Source organism: Taudactylus pleione, unplaced genomic scaffold (assembly GCF_031769625.1).
Source record: "Taudactylus pleione unplaced genomic scaffold, aTauple2 ptg000017l, whole genome shotgun sequence".
Classification (NCBI taxonomy): domain Eukaryota; kingdom Metazoa; phylum Chordata; class Amphibia; order Anura; family Myobatrachidae; genus Taudactylus; species Taudactylus pleione.
The window spans coordinates 11,228,716-11,239,960 of record NW_028284419.1 but is presented as its reverse complement, the minus strand read 5'-3'; positions in this window follow the sequence as shown (position 1 = coordinate 11,239,960).

The following is an 11,245-nucleotide window of genomic DNA, read 5'->3' as shown; positions in this document are numbered from 1 at the left end:
ATTCTTCCAGGGAGACCAGCCTCCAGAAAGTACAGAGGGACCTTTGGTGGTGGATTCAAGCGGGGGCAAAATAATACTCTGTGAGGATGAGAATTTACACAACACTGAAGAGGGTGAGGAATCGGTGGATGAGGACGACATCTTGCCTCCGTAGAGCCAGTTTGTGCAGGGACAGATTAATTGCCAGCTTGTTTTGTGGGGGCCCAAATGAACCAATCATTTCAGCCACAGTCGTGTGGCAGACCCTGGCGCTGAAATGATTGGTTTGTTAAAGTGTGCATGTCCTGTTTATACAACATAAGGGTGGGTGGGAGGGCCCAAGGACAATTCCATCTTGCAACTCTTTTTTTTCTTTGCATTATGTACTGTTTGGGCCTAGTTTTCCAAACTGCCATCCTGTCTGCCACTGCAGTGTCACTCCTAGATGGGCTGCGTGTTTGTGCCACCCACTTGTGTCGCATAGCATAGGCATCCAGCTACCTCGGTGCAACCTTTTGGACTTAAAACAATATTGTGAGGTGTGAGGTGTTCAGAATAGACTGGAAATGAGTGGAAATTAATGTTATTGAGGTTACTAAGAGCATAGGAGCAGAAAAACCCACAAATTCTGTGATTTTAGCTGTTTTTAGGCTTTTTAAAAAAAAAATACAGATCCAAAACACAAAACCCAGAACCCAAAACACGGAAGGGTGGTTTTGGCAAAACCAGTCCAGATCCAAAACACGAAGAAAGATCCAGATCCAAAACCAAAACGCAAAACACAAAAAGTGGCCGGTGCACACCCCTAGTATATATATACCTTCAATTAAATACTGTGAAATGCAAAGTAATGTAATATTTCATTGTAAGACAAATCATTGAAATGCACATATCATTAATTTGTGGACCTATGAAAAAAAATGGAAATAGTTAAAAACCATGTGGTATGTTTAATGTGGAATAGTAATTACACAACGTTTTTTACTGAAAATATTGGAAGTCAGGAAAAAAAAAATTAATTTACTGCTCAAGGAAAACGGGTTGTAATTGAATATCCCTGGGGATTAAAGTCCGAGCCGACCACTCTTTTCCCGTCGCTGTAAATTACCGCATCTAGTTGAAACCGGCCCATAGACTGAGTGTTGTGCACTTGGGAACTTTGGAAATGTTTGATACTTAAGATGTATTTAACAAGGATGCCATCAGTTTTAAAGTGGGCAGGTTAAAACAAGTTGTAGACAGACAGATCATCGAAACATTCACAGCATACTTAAGCTGGGTACACACTGAAAGATATATTGCCCGTACCATTGAACGGGCAATATATCTTTAGTCAGGGCCGACGCAAAGCTTTATAGTGCCCAGCACCGTCCTGTTCTGGTATATTAATTCAGTAATTTGTGATAAAACATATAAAAAAATAAATATATATATATATATATATATATATGTATTGTAGACACGGGTTGTAGAAATGAGAATTCAAGTCAGGCAGGTACTCGGTAAAGCAGCGTCTTTAATGGCAGCAGACACCACTTGGTAGCATAAGTGAGCATAACATAAATAAACAAATAAACACAAAAGGTCCCAGCACTCCTCATGCTTAATAGTCAGCAGTGGCTTGCAGCCACAAACGGCCATGCTCTCCCAGCATAGCCCTTGGTCCCTGGCACTACAACACTCTCCTACTAACTGGTCGCTAGTCAGCATCAGTGCCCAGAGCAGTGGGTGTATGAGAATTTTAAACTCTTCCTGTTCCTCACTGATGAACTGCAGCTGGGTCTGTGTGACTGTGCAAACCTGGAGTTCCACACTTCCACTGCTACTGCAGAATGCACAGGCTTTCCTCTAGACTCCCTTGGCCAGGTCCGTAACTAGGGTAGTGCGACCTGTGCCATGGCACAGGGCACCGGAGGGCAGGGGGCACTGTTTGGACTTATCAATTTACCTGTTTATTATCATTCTCACTTGTAGCTTCCTCCTCTTTTATCCCCAGCATCTCCTGGCCTCCCCTATCTCTTCCCTGGCCCTTCCCCTTGAGGCCTTGGCCCTTTTTCAGGTGCACTACCTTATGTCCCTATTTAAAAAATTGTGTGTGTGGGGGGCAATGCTCTCTCTGGCACAGGGCATCAAAAAGTCTAGTTATGGCTCTGCCCTTGGTAAATTAAAAAATGTTTTTGAAACATTTGGCAAATGGTGCCATCAATAATATAAACACAGACAATGTAAGTCCTGTATGTAGTTCATAAGCTGTGTCCAGTCAAAGTGCACTTAAATTGATTAGATATGCATAAATGTAGCAGCAGGATTCATATTAAAGATATCTGGTAGTTTTGGGAAATATGTATCCTTATGTCAGAAATACCAGTACAGTATGTATGCACGCCTGGCAACAGTTCCAATAAAATGATTTTGTTGGATTACCTGCTTATTGAACTGTCTGCAAAGTGAGGAGACCCAGTTACTGATGACCCAGTAGAGTGCTGGAGTCGGGAGCTGCAGTATAACTCCGCTGGGTTTACACTTCGAAGTAGTGTTATAGCGGCTCTTAGATTTCAAGCCGCTCAGGTCCTCCGTCTCTATGTGGCATGCTCCAGCTCTAAGACCTGCTAGCTAAGAGAGCACAGCAGCGTCTGTGTAAGTCTCAGGGACCTTTTTGCTGGTGTTTGTCTGTGTGAAGACTCCAAACTGACTGGACACAGTGGACTTTGGTGAAGGGCAGGAACACGCTTTGTCCACCTCTGTGGGCTTTTTCAAGCTGAGTAATTGCATAAAGTAATTGCTTAAGAAAGCTCTGGACCTTATTATTGACAATAATATAAATTACATGCAAGCAGTGAAATTGAGTATTGAATATATTTAAAGGGTCGCATTGTACTTTAAACTTTTAATGTACTGTTAGTATATTCTTGCTCCAATTGAGAGTCCTGACAAGTAAACCCTTATTTATTGTTAAAAGTTGCATATAATTTTTCTGAAATATGTATGTTTGTTAAGTAACCCATTAGTATCCACAGGTTCTCATGGCTGCTTTACTCGCAGATGCCAGAAGTAGTCAACCTTGTTCCGAGTTCCAGTATTATAAACATTAATTTTGATGGAAGTGTGATTTACTAGTGAATGTATAACTGTTTAAATTGTTAATTGTTGTAATGCTGTCAAACTTGTGATAGTCCTCTGTAAAAAATTGTGACTTTAATTTGGAACCTGTAGTGGTAACTTCTTGTGCTAGTATTACCCTCCTTACCTATCTGATCCACCAAGAAGAGCCAAGAGACTCATTCAGTTCTGGTAAGATTAGGAAACCCCACACCGCACCTTACAATTCCTTTGGGGTGCTACAGGAGTAATTGAATATGACATCATCAATGGGCGGTCATATTCAAATAGCTCTGCTGGAAGATATATTGCCTGAATGATTGGTAAGTGTATATGCACTTACCAATCATTTGATAGGTCGGCGAGTTGGCCAAGTGGTCGACTCATCGGCCAGGTGTGTACCTTGCTTAAGCTATTGAAGTAACTGACTTTGTCAATTTTGTGGAAGGCATTAATATTTTGACTTGTGTCATCATGCAATGATAGTGTCATGCTGGTGATTTCTATGAGTTACCGATGGAGCAGGAGCTAGCGTTCTTAAGTGTATCCATGCACATAGCCCCTCTACATTAGTTTCCCCAGTCCTCACATAGAAAGACACCTGATTCAGGTCCTCTAGTTTTCCTCCCTTTTGTTTTTGTTATATTAAACTTGTGTCTATGAAATTGTATGACCCTTTGTTTGCATTTTGTAAGATATTACCCACATGATATATTTTTGGTCCATTGTAACTCCGGATGTTCGTTCTAAAATTGATACCTATTTGTTTACCCCCCAATCCCCCCTCTCTTTTTTCTTTTACTTTATCTATGAAAAACTCAATAAAAATGATTGATGTTAAAAATATATTAACTTGTTTTAAAATTAATGTTATATTATTAAATAAAATTTAACTTACTCACTTAAAATTATTACGTTAGTGCAGAACTGTGGTTTATATTCCATAACTGCTATAGTTTTTACTGCTGTTAAACAGTCCATGAAGAATGGCTCAGGAGGCACATGTAATAATCACATGCTATCTTTGACGGGAAAACATGAGTAACATTTAAGCCATAGTCCAATTATGGTGTCAGTGTTCTCTATAGTAGCACCCTTTTTAAAAAATGTGTGATGTTTCTATTAGAGATGTGCTTTGGTTTTGGTTCTAATTCATCATCATGCTTTGGTTATGCCAAATCCACCCTCACGTGTTTTGGATTTGGATCAGGATTTTTTTCTAAATGTTAAACAGCTAAAATTATGTAATTTGGGCCTCTTTTTGTTCCTACAGTATTATTAACCTCAATACAATTAATTTCCAGTCAGTTTCAGTCAATTTTGACCACCTCACAGCTCACAATATTGTTTTCCCCCATATTGGCCAAAGGCTGGCTGGCTAAACTACGCAAAAGAGCATTGGCACAAACACACGGCAGTTTAAATGGGTATACAGTAGCACATCTATGAAACACTGTGGCACAGCAGTGGCAGACAGGATGGCAGTTTCATAAACTACAATATACAACCCAATAGAAAGAATGTTTTCATTAATCAAGAACTAGATCAGAGGCCCAGGGGCAGTACAGGGAAATTAAGGTGGAATTTATAGTGGAAGGCAGATAAAGCATTGATTGAATGATTGATTGATTAAGAAAATTAAATGTGAGACGTAGCCTTGCAAGAGCTGTTTTGCAGCAACTAAGAAGGGAAAAGGCTATAAAAGAATACAATGTTAATAGCCAAGGATTTCTGACAAGGGTTGCAAGAGAAGCTGGCCATACTACCCCCTCCTCCCTAATTGGGTAACACACTCCTGTAATACATTTATGAGGTTAACTAGAGAGTCTGAGTATGAGGGAAACTAGCTCAGAGGCTCAAGGGCAGTATAGGGAAATGGAGGTGGAGTATGTAGTGGACGGCAGGTAAAAAAGAATGCTCGATTGATTAATTAAAAAGCTTAAAATTGAGACATGGCCTTGTGAGAGTTGTTTTTCAGCAATTAAGAAGAGAAAAGGATGTAAAAGAATACCAATAGCCAAGGATTCCTGACAAGGGTTGTAAGAGAATCTGGCCATAATACCCTCTCCCCTCCACCCGAATAGGACCTGGCTTTGCTGAGCTTCTGTTCTGCTCAAAATGTACATCTGATTCACACAAATAAAACAACTGGAAGTGACAAAACAACTTTGCTAGGTTGCACTGATCAATTTGATGTATGACATTTGTGCTTTTGTTTTTGTGAATGAGTCTAAGTCTGTTTATGATACTATGCCGTGGCGGAGACTTGTTTTAACGTCATGTTCTGTTGTGTTTGTGCTTCATCTGCAACTTTGTATGTGTTTAAAACTGATTCATGGGCAGTTAAAATCCCAGGCCGGCATCTCTAGTACACTTTGAGTGACGTTTCACTGCATCTGCAATGCAAATAAGATGCAAAATTTTAATAAAAAGATGATACGCTACACCTCTCAGAGCAACTCAGTCATGCTGGCTGTCTCGCTTAGTATGGCATATTGGTGTATGAGGACACCTGTATCCAGAGCCGTAGCTAGACTTTTTGGTGCCCTGGACCAGAAAGAGCATTGGCACCCCACCCTCATTTTTCATATAGGGACATAAGATACTCACCAATAAAGGGGTGAAGTCTCATGGGGAACTGGCATGACAAATCTGATTTGTCCTGTATGATAATGAAAGGGTAACAATCCAGGTGTGCCACTGTTAAACAGTGTGAATCCAATGGCTGCAGTGATGATACAATAATTATGCAGTATAACTCACCAGCTCTAGATGTAGGAGAGCAGTGGTGTAGCTGCACCTGCATCAGGATATGTCATTTAGAACAGCCATGTACAAGCCTGGAGCCAACAGTGTAGTTCACCGACTGAAGGTATAAAAAAAAAATGCTACTTGTAGTGTATATGCAGCAAATATCAGTGGTGGGGAGATCTGTATATGTACCCTGCGCCGGGCAGCTGAACTCACTGGCAAAAGGTAGTCAAGGTGTGCTGGTAACACCTGACTGCCACCTGAGAGGTCATAGGTTTGAGTCCCGGGTATGACAGTATTTTGAAATGTTTGTATTAAATAAAAGAGGATGTGACTGAAGGCGTTCAGTTCTGGATGTGGGAGACTGTGGATGAGACGTGGAGGGGTGAGGGAGATCGCCGGCTAAAGGAAGAAGAGGGCAATGCAATACACTAATGGTGGATGAGAGGCAGCATTCAGTCCTAGATGTGGGAGACTGAAGGTGGCCAGATGGACAGGGGTTAGCCAGGGAGGTGATAGGGGTGGCTGGGAAGAGCTGGCTGCACCACCATAGTTACAGCCCTGCCTGTATCTCCTATGTAGTAGGCAATGGCGTAGCTACAGGCCTACTAGTGCAGCTGCTATGGGGCCCGGCCCTCCCCCTGCACCCAGTAACTCTACCAGCGGCTTCTAAGCAGTGTACTGCTGCTGCAGGGCACATCTGCTGTCACAGGCCCAACCAGCTCTGTCAGTTTACCCATTCACCCCTTCTTATATACCATGTTATATCATACACAATAAGTATTAAGGAGTCTAATAATTGTAAAAAAAATATCTATTTTTTGTTTATAATACTTACTATATGCTAATCACCATTCAATTAAACCTTGTATGTCAATTAAACAGATAGATTGTAAATTATCTAATGTTTGCACAACCATAATGCATAAACTGTGGAAAGATTATCCTATATCCCCCATAGGTCTTGCTATGAGGTACTGTATGCAGTCGGGAATTCGGCAGACCTAATCCTGACAGCCGGCTTCCCGCCAGCTTGATCCCGGTGACGGTTAAATGACAGGCATCTAAATCTAGATGCCTGTCATTTTACCGACGTTGGGAGACCAGCACCCGGCATCCCGATCGAAGTGATGCCGGGCGCCGAGCGCGGACAGCCGCAAGGGGGAGGGTTAGGTTAGGGGCTCCCGGGGGGGACTTAGGGTTAGGCACTCCCCTCGGGAGTTTAGGGATAGGCTAGGGGGAGGGAGGGTTAGGGTTAGACACCCCCGGGGGGAGGTTAGGGTAAGGCACCCCCCCAGGGGACTTAGGTTTAGGTGGCGGGGAAGGGGGGGTTAGGGTTAGGCACCCCCCCGTGGGATTTAGGTTTAGGCGGCGGGGAAGGGGGGTTAGGTTTAGGCACTTAGAGGGCGGATTAGGGTTAGGCACTGGGGGGTAAGGTTAGGTTAGGCACCCCTAAGGGAGGCTTAGGGTTAGGGGGTAGAATTAGGTTAGACAATACTTACCTTGGACGATCGGGATTTCCTCCACTGCCGGGATGCAGCTGTCGGGATTCTAACCGCCGGGCATGGGTCCGGCGGTAAATCATACCGATTCCTGCTATGACCCTGGTTATTGGTGAATGCTTGAGAGTAGCTGTTGAGATAACATGAAGGAAAATGATCTATCATGGGACCCGCAGCTATAAGGGAACCCAGAAAATTTAATGTTTCTGGCATGTTCTTGCAAGTATGTAGATTGAGCTTGGGTGTGGACCCCAAGGTACCCTAACAGTCCATGTTTTAAGTATATACATGCTTGAGCACTGGTGACTTAATTAGTATCTCAGTCAATTTATGCTCAACCATAGATATCCTGGAGTGTTATGATGCCTTGAGGACCAAGTTTGGTGACCACTGCTGTAAAAAATGTAATTTAATAACTTATAGAACTGAAGATCTGGTCTTCACCTATAGCAGACCTTTTTTCCTCAGCTGTTCCCTGTCTTGTGCAGTAGTGTACAGTAGGTTTATATTACTAAATTGGTTTATACAAAAGATGTACTGAAGAATAGTACCCTGAATTACACAGAGCAAATAGAATAGTCAAGTGTAAGTACAGGGCCGGCCCAAGCCCAATTTTGTAGGTAAGCGAATATTTTTTTACAGCGCCCCGCGCACGCCAGAGGCATGCGAATGAAAAATATAAAGAGGCATGGTCTTGTAGGAAAAGCCATAAACATACCTAAAGCATGTATTCTGCTCCTCCATGTCTCAAATTGACTTCTCCCCACCATATCTTGTATTGTACCCCCATGTCTTTTATTATTCTCTCCCCCTCTATTTTATATTGTCCTTTACCCCCCACCATGCCTTGTATTGTGTCCCTGGTGCCATGTATTGTTTTAGTCAACCCCCCACCCTCTGACTTATATTTTCCATCTCCATGTCTCATATTGCCCTCTGTCCCCCTCATACCTTGCTAATTTGCCACTGCCTTCAGTCCTCTCCGTGCTGCTCTGTCTCTCCCATCATTCTCCAAGGTACTGCAGAGCCGCGGCAGCATCAAAATGTAATCACTCGGCGCTGCTACATGGGTAGTGTCCAGAGGGCGCATATCAGCGACAGTGGTCGAAGTGGGAATCCTGAAGTGGGGGTATGGAGTCAGCCTGTGTGTGCGCCAAAATATAAGTGTGACCACGAGTAACAAGGGCCACTCAAAATGGGGTTGTGTCAGCATTTTCTTAATGTCTCACGCCACCCCGGCTCATCTTCCTCCTTTCTTTACTGAACCCCTGAACCACTCATACTCTCCACCCCTCTTTAACTATGCACTTTTCACTCCCTGCTTCTGGTGACACACAGGGGTGGTGGGGTACACAGAGGAGGTGAGGGACACAGGGGTGGTGGGGTACACACATAGGACAGTGAGGAAGGACAACGCACATATGGGGGAAGTGAGGGAGAACATGGGGACAGGTAGGGAGGACAACGCACACAGGGGGACAGGTAGGGAGGACAGCGCACACAGGGGAACAGCGCACACAGGGGAACAGGGTGGGAAGACAGTACACACATGGGGACAGTGAGGGAGGACAGTACAGACATGGGGACAGTGAGGGAGGACAGTACACACATGGAGACAATGAAGGAGCACAGTACACACATGGGGACAATGAATGACGACAATACACACATGGAGACAATGAATGAGGACAGTACACACGGGGACAGAGAGGGAGTACTGTATATGCACAGGGGGTACAGGGAGGGAGGAATGCATAGACACAGGGATAGGGAGGGAGGACTGTATATACACAGGGGGGTAGACTTTACATATACAGGGGGACAATACACACAGGGGGACAGGGCGGGAAGACAGTACACACATGGGGACAGTGAGGGAGGACAGTACACACATGGGGACAGTGAGGGAGGACAGTACACACTTGGGGACAGTGAGGGAGGACAGTACACACATGGAGACAATGAATGAGGACAGTACAGGGAGGGAGTACTGTATATGCACAGGGGAACAGGTCGAGAGGACTGTATATATACACGGGGTACAGGGAAGGAGGAATGCATATACACAGGGATAGGGAGGGAGGACAGTATATACACAAGGGGGCAGGCTTTACATACACAGGGGGACAAGGAGGGGGGACAGTGCGTGTACAGTACGTGATAAGCCTGGGATATACATATATATGTCACCTTTTTCCTCCTCCTGCTGTGGCTTCTACCAGTCACTCTCCCGTGGCTCCGCTCCATCCTCTGGCTCCTTGTAGTCCTGGCCGGTCTATGCGCTGTGGCAGGCGGGCCTGGTTCTGGGATATGCATAGCAGCTGCACATAGGTCTCTGAGCCATGCAGCCCAACCTCCTGCTTCTCAGCACAGGACGCGAAGAACTCACACCTCTGAGATGCTGAGCTACACTGACCGTGACTGCCGCGGTGCCCTCCTCAGGCTGGCACTCTACATAGCCGCGTACCCAGTTTATAGGTCGGGCCTCCCCTGTGTAAATAGTAAATAGCGACAAACATACAGTAAACTTGGATCACAAACTGCAGTCACGTTAGACTGCAGACAAGGATAATTAATATACAGCCTTAGGTCAGTACAGGTGGTAGACAAGCATAGTAAGGCTCACAAACTGTGGTTAGGGAAGATGACAGAAAATGATGGTCAAAAATGAGCAGGATCAAAGATCCAACACCTTAGTCCCCAGAGGATGGATTTTGAGAGACAAAGCTAAAGTCAATGGGCTAAATAGTCAAACTAGAATAGAGCTTTACATAGCAATATTTTAGGTCAATGGGTTGCAATTAGTGAATAGGTTGAACATAGGCAGGACTCTGAATCTAATATTTTACTGTTATCACCATAATTCTTTACATCTAGTCACAAAATCCCATAAAAATTGGAAACTTTTTTGGTCGGAGTTTCCAAAACAGGAATATGGACATTTGCCAGTGTATGAGTGATGAGGATAAATACTGTGGTCACATTTGCACAAAATGAAAAGAGTTGCAGTAGAGCATTATTTCTATTTAATAATGGCCAGTTGTGTCCCTATTTTCATATTTAATCTACAAGTGGAAATATTTAATTATACATTTGAAAGCTTAATGGAAATCATAACTTTTCTCCACTGTAGAGAATGCATGAGCAATGAAAAGCTGAAATAACTACCTAAAATAAAAACCACACAAAGTGTGAGCCTGTAATATTTCCACTGAGGTACTGAAATGAGAGCTTTAGTGAGTCATCACTTTTAGTTTCCATCACAAATAGTATATATCCCTTAATGCATTTGACTGTCTAATAACATACAGTAGGTTCATGAGCTGGAAGGGAAAACTACCCACAGATTGCTGGTTTAACCTTTTGGTTCTCATAAATGTATAGCCATTGCTGGGATATAACAGTGAAACTGGCACATCGCTCACTAACAGTCGCTCCATACAGGTGTGGTGGGCGAGCACTGTTGTGTAGACCCTATTAACCATTGTATAACATGTAAGTAAGTTGAATAAAGTTTAAAAGTGATACATTATGATTTCACCTTACATACTGTACCTTAAATCACAGGTTCTCAAACTCGGTCTTCAGGACCCCAAACAGTGCATGTTTTCCAGGTCTACTCACAGAATTACAAGTGAAGCAATTGGCTCCACCTGTGGATCTTTTAAAATGTGTCAGTGAGTAATGACTACACCTGTGCTCCTGCTGGGTGACCTGGAAAACATGAACTGTGTGGGGTCTTGAGGACCCAGTTTGAGAACCACTACCTTAAATGATATTGGATGCAGTCTAGATCAGTGTGAACTTCCCACTTACTCTGCTATTTAAGGAGGAATAATGCAAAACAATACTACATACAGAGATAAAAAACACATAACCGCATGGAATATTGAATCATAATGGAATGTTAAAAT